A 14500-nucleotide genomic window follows, 5' to 3' on the forward strand; every position below is an offset into this window, starting at 1 on the left:
TCAAATCCAGCCCCGGCCTGCCAAACAATAATGACAACTACAATAAAAAAAAAAAAATAGCCAGGCATTGTGTAGTCCCAGCTACTTGGGAGGCTGAGGCAAGAGAATTGCTTAAGCCCAGGAGTTGGAGGTTGCTGTGAGCTATGATGCCATGGCACTCTACCCAGGGTGACAACTTGAGGCTCTGTCTCAAAAAATAAATAAATAAATAAATAAATAAATAAATAAATATAAAAAGTGGTTAGATTCCGGAAATATATATATATTTTTGAGACAGAGTCTCACTCTGTGCCCAGGGTAGAGTACTGTGGTATCATAGCTCACAGCAACCTCAAACTCCTGGGCTCGAACAATCCTCTTGCCTCAGACTCCTAAGTAGCTGGGGCTATAGGCTTCTGCCACAACACCTGGCTAGTTTTTCTATTTTTAGTAGCTATGGGGGTCTCGCTCATGCTCAGGGTTCTCAAACTCCTGAACTCAAGTAATCCATCCATCTTGGCCTCCCAGAGTGCTAGGATTACAGGCGTGAGCCACCGTGCCTGGCCCATATTCTACAAATATTTTGAAGACAGACACTGGATGAGTTCCCCAAGAGAGAAAAAGTCAGCTAGAGAAAAGGCCCAAGGAAATTTGGAGTTTTGAAACAAGAGGAGACACAGGCAAATGAATCAGGCAAGAGGAAAGGGAAAGGAATGAATTCCTGAGTGAATGGGTGAAGGATGGAGCATGTATCAGAGTCTTTTGATGTGAAAGAGTCCCTAGTCTTATGGATTCTTATCTCTAAACATTCAGTCAGACCCTGTAAGCAAACCCCCAAAAATGCTGGAAGAAAGGAAGGTTTCAGCATGTATAAAACTTTGCCAAAAGCTGTAGCAGATTTTCTGCCTAATTTTCTTTTTCTTTTTCTTTTTTTTTTGAGACAGTCTCACTATGTTGCCCATGGTAGGCCATGGTATCACAGCTCACAGCAACTTCAAACTCTTGGGCTTAAGCAATTCTTTTGGCTCAGCCTCCCTAGTAGCTGGGACTACAGGCACCTGCCACAACACCCAGCTATTTTTGTTGTTATTGTTGTTGTAGCTGTCATTGTTGTTTAGCAGGCCCAGGCCAGGTTCAAACCCACCAGCCCCAGCGTATGTGGCCGGCGCTCTAACCACTTAACTATGGGCACCAAACCATTCTGCCTAATTTTAAAAGACAGCTTCCTGTGGACCCTAAGCATAACTCTAGACATTATATGCCTAAAGACAGATTATTTATGTATGGAAGGAAGGAAGGAAAGGAGGGAGGCAGAAAGAATGGGAGGGAAAGAGGGAGGAAGGAATAGAAGATGAGTGAATAAATGAATGGGTCGTCTCAGCGCCTGCAGCTCAGTGTTTAGGGCACCAGCCACATGCACCAGGGCTGGTGGGTTCTAACCCAGACAGGGCCTGCTAAAAACAAAAAATAGCCGGGCATTGTGGTGGGCGACTGTAGTTCCAGCTACTCAGAAGGCTGAGGCAAGAGAATCGGCTGAGCTCACGAGTTTGAAGTTGCTGTGAGCTATGACGCCATAGCACTCTATGAGGGCAACATAGTAAGACTCTGTCTCAAATAAATAAATAAATGAATAAATGGGTAGGTGAATGGGTAGATGGACTAATATCTCCTACCCCCCTGGAGAAATTCCTTCACATGTGTGCACAAAAAGAGGAATATGAGTTTGTAAATTGCAGATTTGCTATAATATGGAAAAAACTAGAAACAACCAAAATGTCCATCACCAAATGAATAGTTAACTAAATGTGGTATATCCATTCTATGGAATATTAGCAATAAAAGGCAATGAACTAATGAAGCTATCACTATCCTAATAACAAAACTAAGCAAAGGTTGGGTGGTGCCTGTGGCTCAAAGGAGTAGGGTGCCGGCCCTAGCAGCTAGGGCACCGGTCACATACACTGGGGCTGGCGGGTTCAAACCTGGCCAGGGGCTTCCAAACAACAATGACAACAACAACAACAACAAAAATAGCCAGTCGTTGTGGCAGGTGCCTGTGGCAGGCATAGTCCCAGCTACTTGGGCGGCTGAGGCAAGAGAATTGCTTAAGCCCAAGAATTTGAGGTTGCTGTGAGCTGTGATGCCATAGCAGTCTACTGAGGGCGACACAATGAGACTCTGTCTTTAAAAAAAAAATCTAAGCAAAGCTATCACAAACAAAGAAGACTATAGACCAACATCTCTTATAAATATAATTGAAAAAATCCTCAACAAAATACAAGTAAATAGGGGCCAGGCACGGTGGAACACGCCTGTAATCCTAGCACTTGGGAGGTTGTGGCCAGTGGATTGCCTGAGCTCATGGGATCAAGATCAGCCTACGTCAGAGCAAGACCTCATCTCTATGAAATAGCTGGGCATTGTGGCAGGCACCTATAGTTCCAGCTACTCGGGAGGCTGAGGCAAGAGAATTACTTAAGCCCAAGAGTTTGAGGTTTCTGTGAGCTATGACACCACAGCACTCTACTGAGGGCAACAAAGTGAGACTCTGTCAAAAAAAATGTAAATAGAATCCAACAAAATATAAAAAGGATGATTATATATCATAACTAAATGGGATTTATCCTAGGAATGCAAGCTTTGTTCACACAAAAATCAACTCACATAATACATCATATTAATAAAATAAAAGACAAACACTACATGATCTTCCCAGCAGATGCAGAAAAAGCATTTGACAAAATTCAACACTCCTTCATGATGAAAACACTCAACAAACTAGGAATAGTAGAAGAGAACATCTTCAACCTAAATGGCAGCTAATGGTGAAAGTCTGAAAGAAACAGTGCAAAGGTGTCCCCTCTCACCACTTCTATTCAACCTTGTACTAAAGGTTCCAACCAGGACAATTAGGCAAGAAAAAGGAATAAAAGATATCCATACTGGAAAGGAAGAAACAAAACTATCTCTGTTTGCAGATGACATGAACTTGTACACAGACAATCTTAAGGAATCCACAGAAAAGCCATTAGACCCACCATATATATACATTCATATATTTAAGCTCAACAAGGTTTCTGGATACAAGCTTTTGTATAATACAAGATCAAACAAAACCATTATAGACTGGGATGAAGTGGCTCACACCTGTAATCTTAGCACTCCAGGACGCCGGGGCTGAAGGACTGCTTGAGGCCAGGAGTTTGAGACCAGTCTGAAAAACAGCAAGATCTCATCTCTGCTGAAAATAGAAAAATTAGCCAGGCATGTTGGTACACACCTGTAGTCTCAGTTACTCAGGAGGCTAGGCAGGAGTATTGCTTGAACCCAGGAGTTTGAGGTTGCAGTGAGCCATGATGATACCATTGCACTCTACCTGGAGTAACAGAGCAAGACTCTGTCTCAAAAAATGAAAAGAACTTAATGATATACACTAGCAACTAATAATCAAAACTGAAATTAATAAAATGATTGCATTTACAACAACATCAAAATGAATAAAATAGCTATAAAATGAACAAAAGAAAGGCAAGAATTATACACTGAAACTGTAAAATCTCACTGAAAGAATTTAAAGAAAACTTAAATAAATGGAAATACAGTTTATGTCCATGGATTGGAAGACTTTATAGTGATTTTTTTCTTTTTTTGTTTGTTTTTTGGGGGAGGGTTGAGACAGAGTCTTGTTCTATTACCCTGGGCAAAGTACAATGGTGTCATCATAGTTCACTGCAACCTCAAAATCCTGGGCTCAAGTGATCTTCCTGCCTCAGCCTCCTGAGTAGCTGCGACTATAACCACAACGCCAAGCTATTTTTAGAGATAGGAGTCTCACTCTTGCTCAGGCAGGTCTTGAACTCCTGACCTCAAGCAATTCACTTCTTTTGGCCTCCCAAAGTGCTTTGATTACAGGTATGAGATCCTGCACCCACCTGGACTCTATAGTGTTAAGATTACAACAGTAGCTCAGTGGCTAAGGTGCCGACCACAGATAGTGGGGCTGGCAGGTTCGAACCTGGCCCAGGGCCTGCCAAACAACAATGACAACTACAACCAAAAAATAGACAGACGTTGTGGTGGGCCCATGTAGTCCCAGCTATTTGGGAGGCTGAGGCAAGAGAATCTCTTAAGCCCAAGAATTGGAGGTTGCTGTGAGCTGTGAAGCCATAGCACTCTACCGAGGGCTACATCGTGAGACTCTGTCTCACAAAAAAAAAGAAAAAACCCCAAAAGATTACAACAGTCCCCAAATTGATCTACAGATGTAATACAATCAGTTTAAGGGTGCCATGAGTTGTGATGCCATGGCACTCTACCCAGAGCTACATAGTGAGACTCTGTCTCACAAAAAAAAAAAGAAAAGAAAGAAACAAAAGAAAAGAAAAAACAAAAGATTACAACAGTCCCCAAATTGATGTACAGATTTAATGAATCCCTATCAGAATTCCAGCTTGCTTCTTCACAGAAATTAACAAGGTGATCTTAAAATTCACATGGAAGTGAAGGGCCCAAAACACCTACAACAATCTTGAAAAATAAAAACAAAGTTAGAGGACTCACACCTCTCAACAATTTTATTTTATTTTATTTTATTTATTATTATTATTTTTTTTTGCAGTTTATGGCTGGGGCTGGGTTTGAACCCGCCACCTCCAGCATATGGGGCTGGCACCCTACTCCTTTGAGCCACAGGCACCGCCCTATTTTATTTTATTTTTGAGACAGAGTTGCCATGAGCTGTGATGCCATGGCATTCTACCCAGGGCAACAATGTGAGACTCTGTCTCTAAAAAAAAAATAAAACTCCGTGGCGCCCTTAGCTCAGTGGGTTGGGAACTTGCTACATGGTATAGGCATAAAAACAGACATATAGATCAATGAAATAGAATTGAGAATCCAGAAATAAACTCATTAAAGACAATTGTGAATAAAATAGACAACTGATTCTTGACAACTGTGCCAAGACCATTCAATAGGAAAACAATAGTTTTTTCAGCAAATGATGCAGGACAGCTGGATATCCACATACAAAAGAATGAAGTCAGACCCCTACCTCACACTACATATAAAAATTAACTCAAAATGGATCTAAGACCTAAATGTAAGAGCTAAAACTATAAAACGTTTTTTAAATTTTTATTTATTTATTTTGCAGTTTTGACCAGGGTCGGGTTTGAACCTGCCACCCTCGGTATATGGGACCAGCACCCTACTCCCTGAGCCACAGGTGCCACCCAACTATAAAAATTTTAGAATAAAACATAAACATAAGTCTTCATGACCTTGGGTTAGGCAGTGGTTTCTTAGACATGACATCTAAAGCATAAGCAGACAAAGGAAAAAATAGATAAACTGGGCTTCATCAAAACTAGAGCTTTTGAATTTTTGTTTTTTTTTTGGTGGGGGCTGGAGTTTGAACCCACCACCTCCGGCATATGGGACCGGCGCCCTACTCCTTGAGCCACAGGTGCCACCCTGAGCTTTTGAATTTCAAAAGACACTTTCAAGAAAGTGAAAAGACAACCTGCAGAATAGAATTAAAAATTTCAAATCACACATCTGTAAAGAGTCTATTATCTAGAATATATAAAGAACACTTACTACTCAAAAACGCAACAAATAAGCCAATTCAAAATAGGTAAAGGAGGGCGGCGCCTGTGGCTCAGTCGGTAAGGCACCGGCCCCATCTACAGAGGGTGGTGGGTTCAAACCCAGCCCTGGCCGAACTGCAACAAAAAAATAGCTGGGCCTGTGGCGGGCACCTGTAGTCCCAGCTACTCGGGAGGCTGAGGCAAGAGAATCGCTTAAGCCCAGGAGTTGGAGGTTGCTGTGAGCTGTGTGATGCCATGGCACTCTACCGAGGGCCATAAAGTGAGACTCTGTCTCTACAAAAAAAAAAAACAAAAAATAGGTAAAGAATTTGAATAGACATTTCTCCAAAGAAGATAAATGGCCAAAAAGCATAATAAAAGATGCCCAACATCAGTGGTAGTCCGGGAAAAGCAAATCAAAACCACAATGAGCGGCCTGGCACAATGGCTCACACCTGTAATCCAAGCACTCTGGAAGGCCGAGGCAGGTAAATTATCTGAGTTCAGGAGTTCCAGACCAGCCTGAGCAAACCAAGACCCCATCTCAACTAAAATTAGAAAAAACTACTTGGGTGTTGTGGCGGGAGCCTGTAGTCGCAGCTACTCAGGAGGCTGAGGCAAGAGGATTGCTGGAGCCCAACAGTTTGAGGTTGCTGTGAGCTATGATGCCACAGCACTTTCCCTAGGGTGACTGAGACTCTATCTCAAGAAAAATAACCAACACAATTAGATACCACTTCATACCCACTAGGGTGTCTATAATCAAAAAAAGGGACAGCAACAGGTTTTGGAGAGAATGTGGCTAAATTGGACCCCTCATACAACTGCTGGGGATGACAGTTTCGCAGTCCTCATAAAATTAAACATGGAATTACCATAAGGCCCCACAAGTCCATTCCTAGTTATATATCCAAGAGAACTGAAAACATATGCCCACATAAAAACTTGTACATGTGCTTGTGTCATGTGGAATGGTAATAAAGGTCATTTTGCATTTTAATGTAAAAAATAAAAACTTTTACATGAATGTTCATAACAGCATTACTCATAATAGCTAAAAATGTCCATCAGTGGATAAATGGATAAGTATATGGTAGTTTCATACAATGTAGTATATTTCAGCCATGAAAAGGAATGAAGTATTGATACATGCTACAACATGAATGAACCTTAAAAACTTCTTGCGAAGCGAAAGAAGACAGCAGTTACAAAAGTCCAGATATTATATGATCGCATTTATATTACATGAAATGTCCAGAACACACAAATCCATAGAGATAAAGAGTAGATTTTTGAGGGACTGGGGAAAGGAGGAAATGGAATGGAGTGTGAATGCTAATAGGTATATGATTTATTTTGGGGAGGGGGTGATGAAAATGTTCTGGAAGTAGATAGTGGATAGTTGCACAACCCTGTGAATACATGCATATAGTATGCATGCTCAGAGGAGATTAATATAAATGTATAAACAATAAATTGTACATTTTTAAAGGGTGAATTTTATGATACGTGAATTACATGTCAATAAAAAGAAAAAGAAGAAGAAAGAAAGAGCAATTGATACACAGAACCTGAAATAATGTCACAGACATACTGAACAAAAGCAGCACATAATGTAGGGTTCCATTTACATGAAGTGCAAAAACAGGCCAAAAAACTCTGGTACCATATGGTGTTTATGGGTACCTACATATGGAGTGGGAGTGAAATCACTCATGAGGAAGATAAACACCAGGCTCAAGGCAGTAGAAGAGGGAAGGGAGATGGAATCAGTGCAAGGAATTCAACTGCATCTGTAATAGAATTTCTTTTAAAAAGCGATCTGAGGGCAGAGCCTGTGGCTCAATGAGTAGGGCGCCAGCCCCATATACCGAGCATGGCAGGTTTGAACCTGGTCCCAGCCAAACTGCAAACAAAAAATAGCTGGGTGTTGTGGCGGGCGCCTGTAGTCCCAGCTACTCGGGAGGCTGAGGCAAGAGAATCGCCTAAGCCCAGGAGTTGGAGATTGCTGTGAGCTGTGATGCCATAGCACTCTACCGAGGGCGACAAAATAAGACTCGGTCTCAAAAAAAAAAAATTAAATTGGGCGGCGCCTGTGGCTCAGTGATCAGGGCGCCGGCCCCATATACTGAGGGTGGCGGGTTCAAACCCGGCCCCGGCCAAACTGCAACAAAAAAATAGCCGGGCGTTGTGATGGGCGCCTGTAGTCCCAGCTACTCGGGAGGCTGAGGCAGGAGAATCGCCTAAGCCCAGGAGTTGGAGGTTGCTGTGAGCTGTGTGACACCACGGCACTCTACCGAGGGCAATAAAGTGAAACTCTGTCTCTAAAAAAAAAAAAAATTTAAATTTAAAAAATAGTGGCCGTGGCTCAGCGCTCATAGCACAGTGGTTATGGTGTCAGCCACATACACCAAGGCTGGCGGGTTTGAATCCAGCCTGGGCCAGCTAAACAACAATGGCAACTGCAACAAGAAATAGCCAGGCACTGTGGTGGGTGCCTGTCCCAGCTACTTGGGAGGCTGAGGCAGGAGAATCGCTTAAGCCCAAGAGTTTGAGGTTCCTGTGAGCTACGATGCCACAGCACTCTACCAAGGGTGACATAGACAGACTTTGTCTCCAAAAAAAAAAAAATATATATATATATATATAGTGGCCAGGCGTGATGACTCACATTTGTAATCCTAGCACTCTGGGAGGTTGATGCTGATGCGGGAGGATTGCTTGAGCTCAGGAGTCTGAGAACAGCATGAAAAAGATCAAGAGCAAGACCCTGTCTCTACCAAAAAAACAACAAAAAAAGCTAGTCGGGTGTTGTGCTGAGCACCTGTAGTCCCAGCTACTTGGGAAGCTGAGGCAAGAGAATAGATCTCTTGAGCCAAAGAGTTTGAGGTTGCAAGAGTTTAAGTTTGCTTTGAGTTCTGATGACACCTCAGCACTCAATCCTAGGGCTACAGAGTGAGACCCTGTCTCAAAAAAAAAAAAAAAAAAAAAGCCGGGCACTGCTCATGCCTGTATGTAATCCCAGCACTTGAGAGTCTGAGGCAAGTGGATATCCTGAGCTCACGCGTTGGAAACCAGCCTGAGCAAGAGTGAGACCACCCCCGTCCCTAAAAAATAGCCAGACATTGTGGCGGGTGCCTGTAGTCCCAGCTACTTGGGAGGCTGAGGCAAGAGGATCACTTGAGCCCAAGAGTTTGAGGTTGCTGTGAGCTAAGACACCATAGCACTCTACTGAGAGTGACCAAGTGAGACTCTGTCTCAAAAAGAAAAAAGGTGTGGTGTTTCACACCTGTAATCCTAGACTCTGGGAAGCTGAGGAAGGAGAAACACTTGAGCTCAGGAGTTCAAGACCAGTCTGAGCAATCTCTACTAAAAAACAGAAAAATAAGCCGAGTATTGTGGCTGGCACCTATAGTCCCAGCTACTCAGAAGGCTGAGGCAGAAGTGTCACTTGAACCCAAGTATCTGAGGTTGCTTGCTGTGAACTAGCCTGACATCATGGCACTCTAGTCTCGGCAACAAAGTGAGATTCTGTCTCAAAAAAAAAAAAAAAAAAATGGCAGCTCAGCGCCCATAGCACAGTGGTTACAGCGCCAGCCACATACACCTAAGGTGGCAGGTTCGAACCTGGCCCAGGCCAGCTAACCAAGAATGACAACTTCAACAAAAAGTAGCCAGGCACTGTGGCAGGTGCTTGTAGTCCCAGCTACTCAGGAGGCTGAGGCAAGAGAATCACTTAAGCCCAGGGGTCTGAGGTTGCTGTAAGCTGTGATGCCATAGCACTCTACCGAGGGTGACATAGTGAGACTCTGTCTCAAAAAAAAAGAAAAAAGGCTAAGCATGATATCTCAGAGGAAGGAGAATCACATGAGCCCAGGAGTTTCAGACAGATCTGGCAAAACAGTAAGAGGCGAAAAAAGTTTTAAAACTTAGCTAGGCATTGTGGCAGTGGCCTGTAGTCCTAGCTATTCCTTGCGAGGCTGAGGCAGGGGGATCGTTTGAGCCCAGGAGTTTGAGGCTATAGTGAGCTAATGATTGTCCCACTATACTCTAGGCTGGGTAGCAGAGACTTTGTCTTTAAAAAAAAGAAAGAAAGAAAGAAAGAAACAGTTTGGTCCTGAGGGCAAACATTTCACTCCTTAGCCAGGTTTTGATTGATGTTTCAGTGCTACTGACAATGAGGTGAATTGGGATCCATCTCCATCCTGGTGGATTCCATGTCCAAAAGAGGCATAAAGAATCCAAATGTCATGGGGTTGGACCAAGTAGGGACTCTAGAATCCCAGAGATGCCCAGAGGGAGGAAGCCAGTGGGAAGGCTTCCAGGAAGAGAGGACATTGAAGCTGAGTCTCAAATGGAGACCTGACAGAGAGGACATGCCATCCCGGACACCACACCCCCGCCCTCGCCCTTGTCTTCCCCAAAGCCTGGCCCTGGCCCCCGGTGATTCCCTTATCTGCCCACTCCCAGCTGCCTCCCTGCTGGCTGAACGGTCACCGCAAACTTCTGGGCCTGTGTCCTCTCCACGGCGTGGGGGAGGGAATGGCGAGAAGCCTGGCCTCAGAGCCTCCGTGTTTCTAGCTCTTGATGCAGGCAGGACTCTGAGGCACCCCACTTCTCCACCCGTGACTTCTCTTCCTGAGCCCTTTGACCCCTTCAGGAAGGAAAAATTTAGGTGTGAGTCCAGCAGCTAAACCCTAGCCTTAGATATGCCTCTAGCCTGCCCTCCCCTAAGAGGACAGATTTCCCTACCTCGCCCCCAACATTGCAACTGCTCTTTTTTTTCTTTCTTTCTTTCTTTTCTTTTCTTTTTTCTTTTTCTTTTTTTTTTTTTTGAGACAGCGTCTCAAGCTGTAGCCCTGGGTAGAGTGCCGTGGCATCATAGCTCCTAGCAACCTCCAACTCCTGGGCTTAAGCGATTCTCTTGCCTCAGCCTCCCAAGTAGCTGGGACTATAGGCACCTGCCACAACACCCGACTATTTTTTGGTTGTAGTTGTCATTGTTGTTTGGCAGGCCCATGCTGGATTTGAACCCGCCAGCTCTGGTGTATGTGGCTGGTGCCTTAGCCACTTGAGCCACAAGCGCTGAGCCTGCAACTGCTGTTTCTAATAAAATAACAAGGATGAGAGTTACCAATTGCAGTTGACACCATTTATGGTGTGCCAGGCAAGCCCTGTACTGAGTGGTTACATCTCCACCTGTGTGTGTGGTGGGTCTATGATTACACCCATCTTCCAGGTGAAGAAACTGAAGCTCAGTTGGCTTCAAGGGTGGCTTGCCCAGGAATCATATACCAAATCAGTGTCAGAGTTGAGCCAAGAACCTGGGGCCGTGGACGATCATCTTCATTTCTCTGTACCTACTCCTAGTCTGGAAGATGGGGGTGATTATACACACTTATGTCACAAGGACCTCATGAGAATGGGATAAAATGATGTGTGGAGAGCACTTAGCACAGTGCCTGGGGTCAGTCAGCAAATAATGCTGCTGCTGTATTATTAGTATAGTAATGATAGTAAAAGTATTTGTATCAGAATTAGTATTAGTATTATATTTATTGTAGTTGTCAGAATGGTTTTAGAATTAGTATTAGTAATAACAATAATAGTGTTAGATTAGAATTATCATTAGCATTAGATTAGTATTGCTATCATTACTCGAATTAATATGTTCTTATAGAAGTAGAGAGTGGAGGCTCAGCACCTGTGGCTCAAGCGGCTGAGGAGCCAGCCACATACACCTAAGCTAGTCAGTTCGAGTCCAGCCCAGGCCTGCCAAACAACAATGATGGCTGTAACCAAAAAATAGCCCGGTGTTGTGGAGGGTGCCTGTAGTCCCAGCTACTTGGGAGGTGGAGGCAGGAGAATCGCTTGAGCCCAGGAGTTGGAGGCTGCTGTGAGCTGTAATGCCACAGCACTCTACCCAGGGCAACAGCTTGAGGCTCCGTATCAAAAAAAAAAAAAAAAAGTAGAGAGTGGAGTAACCAGAGCACACAGAGGGTTGGGAGTGTCCAACCACACACGCTGGACTGTGTTGTCTGACCACCTCTGAGGTGCACAGGTTGGTCAGTGGGTGCAAAGCTACAATTAAGAAGAATAAGTTCTGGTGTTCTATTACATAGTAGGATGACTAGAGTTAACAAAACTGTACTGTATATTTCCAAATAGGAGAAGAGGATTATCAATGTTCTCGCAAAGAAATGATAAACGTTTGGGCAGTGCCTATGGCTCAGTGAGTAGGGTGCCAGCTCCATATACCGAGGGTGGCAGGTTCAAACCCAGCCCCGGCCAAACTGCAACAACAACAAAAAAATAGCCGGTGTTGTGGCAGGCACCTGTAGTCCCAGCTACTTGGGAGGCTGAGGCAAGAGAATCGCCTAAGCCCAAGAGATGGAGGTTGCCGTGAACTGTGACACCATGGCACTCAACCAAGGGTGACAAAGTGAGACTCTGTCTCTAAAAAAAAAAAAAAGAAATGGGGCAGTGCCTGTGGCCCCATTGGCGGGGCGCCGGCCCCATATACCGAGGGTGGCGGGTTCAAACCTGACCTCGGCCAAATTGCAACAAAAAATAGCTGGGCGTTGTGGCGGGCGCCTGTAGTCCCAGCTGCTCAGGAGGCTGAGGCAAGAGAATCGCCTTAAACCCAGGAGTTGGAGGTTGCTGTGAGCTGTGATGCCACGGCACTCTACCGAGGGCCATAAAGTGAGACTCTGTCTCTACAAAAAAAAAAAAAAAAAAAGAAATGATAAACGTTTAAGATGATGGATATGCTCATTACTCTGACTTGATCATTACACAATGTATACATATATTAAAATATCACATTGTACCCCATAATATATACAATTATGTGCTTATCATAAATGTAAAGAAATACAATAAAATTAGTATCAATGTTAGAAATAATATTGGTATTACTCTTGGGATAAGCATACTATTAGCATTAGTACTAGAAGTAGTAGTAGGGTTAGCTAGAAAGGTCTAAGTGTTATCCCTCATATACAAGAAGTACTCGATACAATAAACAAATAATACTTAATATTTGATGAGATTTCAGATTTAAGTAAGTTAAAAATCACTTCACATAGTGTAAAACTCTTCAGTTTCCTCAGTCACCCTATGGAGTACTTACTATTATTACCCCATTTGTACAGATGAGGAGCTGAAGTCCAGAGAGGAGAGTAACTTGCTCAAGGTTGGTGATTAGAGGATGGGCTGGCTCCAGGGTCCGTGTCCTGAAACTATTGCCACTTAAGTCAGAGGTGTCCATGTTGCTGTTCTCACTGTTGAGGACTCAGCACGGGTGTGGCACACAGCAGCCCAATGCATAGGAAGTCCATGGGCTTGCTCTTGGTCCTCCCAAAACTTCATTTTACACATGAGGACACCGAGACTCAGAGAGCTAAGATGAGAATGGTAAACTCCCTCTGGTGTGGGCCTGTGGGCAAGTGGATCCCACTGACTGGGGCTCCTGCCTTACCCTCTACTCTTTATATGTCTCTGTCTTCCCCACCTGTAGAATGAATGGGCAGTCAGGAGAGCTCCCTGTCTCATGGAGTTCCAGGTCCATGATGACTTGAGGGTCTTACTCTCTGCCCTGTGGGGATCAAACTTGGACACTTACTGTCAGATGATTTCATGCAGAAAAGGTGCTCAGAACAGTCTAGGCACAGGCCTATGTCAGTGTAAGACACTGTAGTTGTTGTTGTTAATATCTGGGGGAGGTGGGAGGGCGGGAGTGTGAGGACTGAGGTACAGAGGCCCAGCAATCCCCTGGGGGGGTCCCTCTCAGTGGACTAAGGATAGAGCCACAGGCTATGTCAATCCACAACCCCTGTTGTACCTGCCCAGGGCTTACCTCAGTCTACCACCTGGGGTCTCATGGGTTTCCTCTGAGACACTATCTCTGAATATCTCTGTCTCTGCCTCTTCTCTACAGCACTGTCTCTGTCCTGCTCCCTAGTTTCTCCACCTGCGTCCTTGGCCTCTGTTCCTTTCAGTTTTTATCTATCACATTCTGTCCATCTCTCTCTTATTCTCTCTTTGCCTCTATGTAACTGTCTCTGGTTCTCTCTTTTTGCTCTCTCTGTACCTCCTTCCACCTCTCTACCTCTTTATTTGCCTTTGTCACTCTCCAGTTTCCCCATTTCTATGTCTCTCTGCCTTTCTCTGTCTCTGTCTCTCCCTCTCTCCTTCCTAGCCCTATTCTACTTCTTGAAGACCCACAGAGGAACCAATCCTGGGTCCCATCTCAGATTCCCTCTTCCAAGGCAGCATGGCAGGCAAAAAGTTGAGGCCACTGTCCCTGGATGTCCCCCCAACCCCCATCCAGAGACAGCCTGTTACTGCAGCAGAGCCAACAGCCACAGTCGCCTCTATCTGATAAGACTTATCTGCTGCCCCAGCGCAGGCCGGAGCTGGAGCTGGCGTAAGCCCAGTGGGGCACTGAGTGAATGTGCCCCTGCCTCCTGCCACCACTTTCCTGGCCCCTGGGCTGGGCCTGGATAGTAAAAGTGTCCTACAGGCTCTGGTTCAAATCCCACTGAACCTCTCTGAGCCTCCTTCTCCTCACCTGCAAAATGGGTACAGCCACATCCCTCCTCTTCCTGAAGCCAGAAGGACTCACTACATAAAGGCCTTGTCCACACTTGGCCCAGCACACAACAGGGCCTTCACTCACTGGAAAGCCCAGTGGAGTGATGAAACTATATCTGCTATTTTCATTTATCTTGGTTTCAGCCCATTTCACTTGTCTAGACACTGAAGTTCATGGGAGCCCAAGTCAAGCTGTATCCAAGAATCCATAAAGTGGGCAGGTGGGGTGAAGGAGGGCCCCCAGTGCCCAAGAGGTGCCCCATGATTGGGGGCCCACCCCCTCCCCTGAACTGCCCCACCCACTGGGGCACCAGCCACTCCCTGGGGAGGACAGA

The sequence above is a fragment of the Nycticebus coucang genome, chromosome X (assembly GCF_027406575.1).
Source record: "Nycticebus coucang isolate mNycCou1 chromosome X, mNycCou1.pri, whole genome shotgun sequence".
NCBI classification, from domain to species: domain Eukaryota; kingdom Metazoa; phylum Chordata; class Mammalia; order Primates; family Lorisidae; genus Nycticebus; species Nycticebus coucang.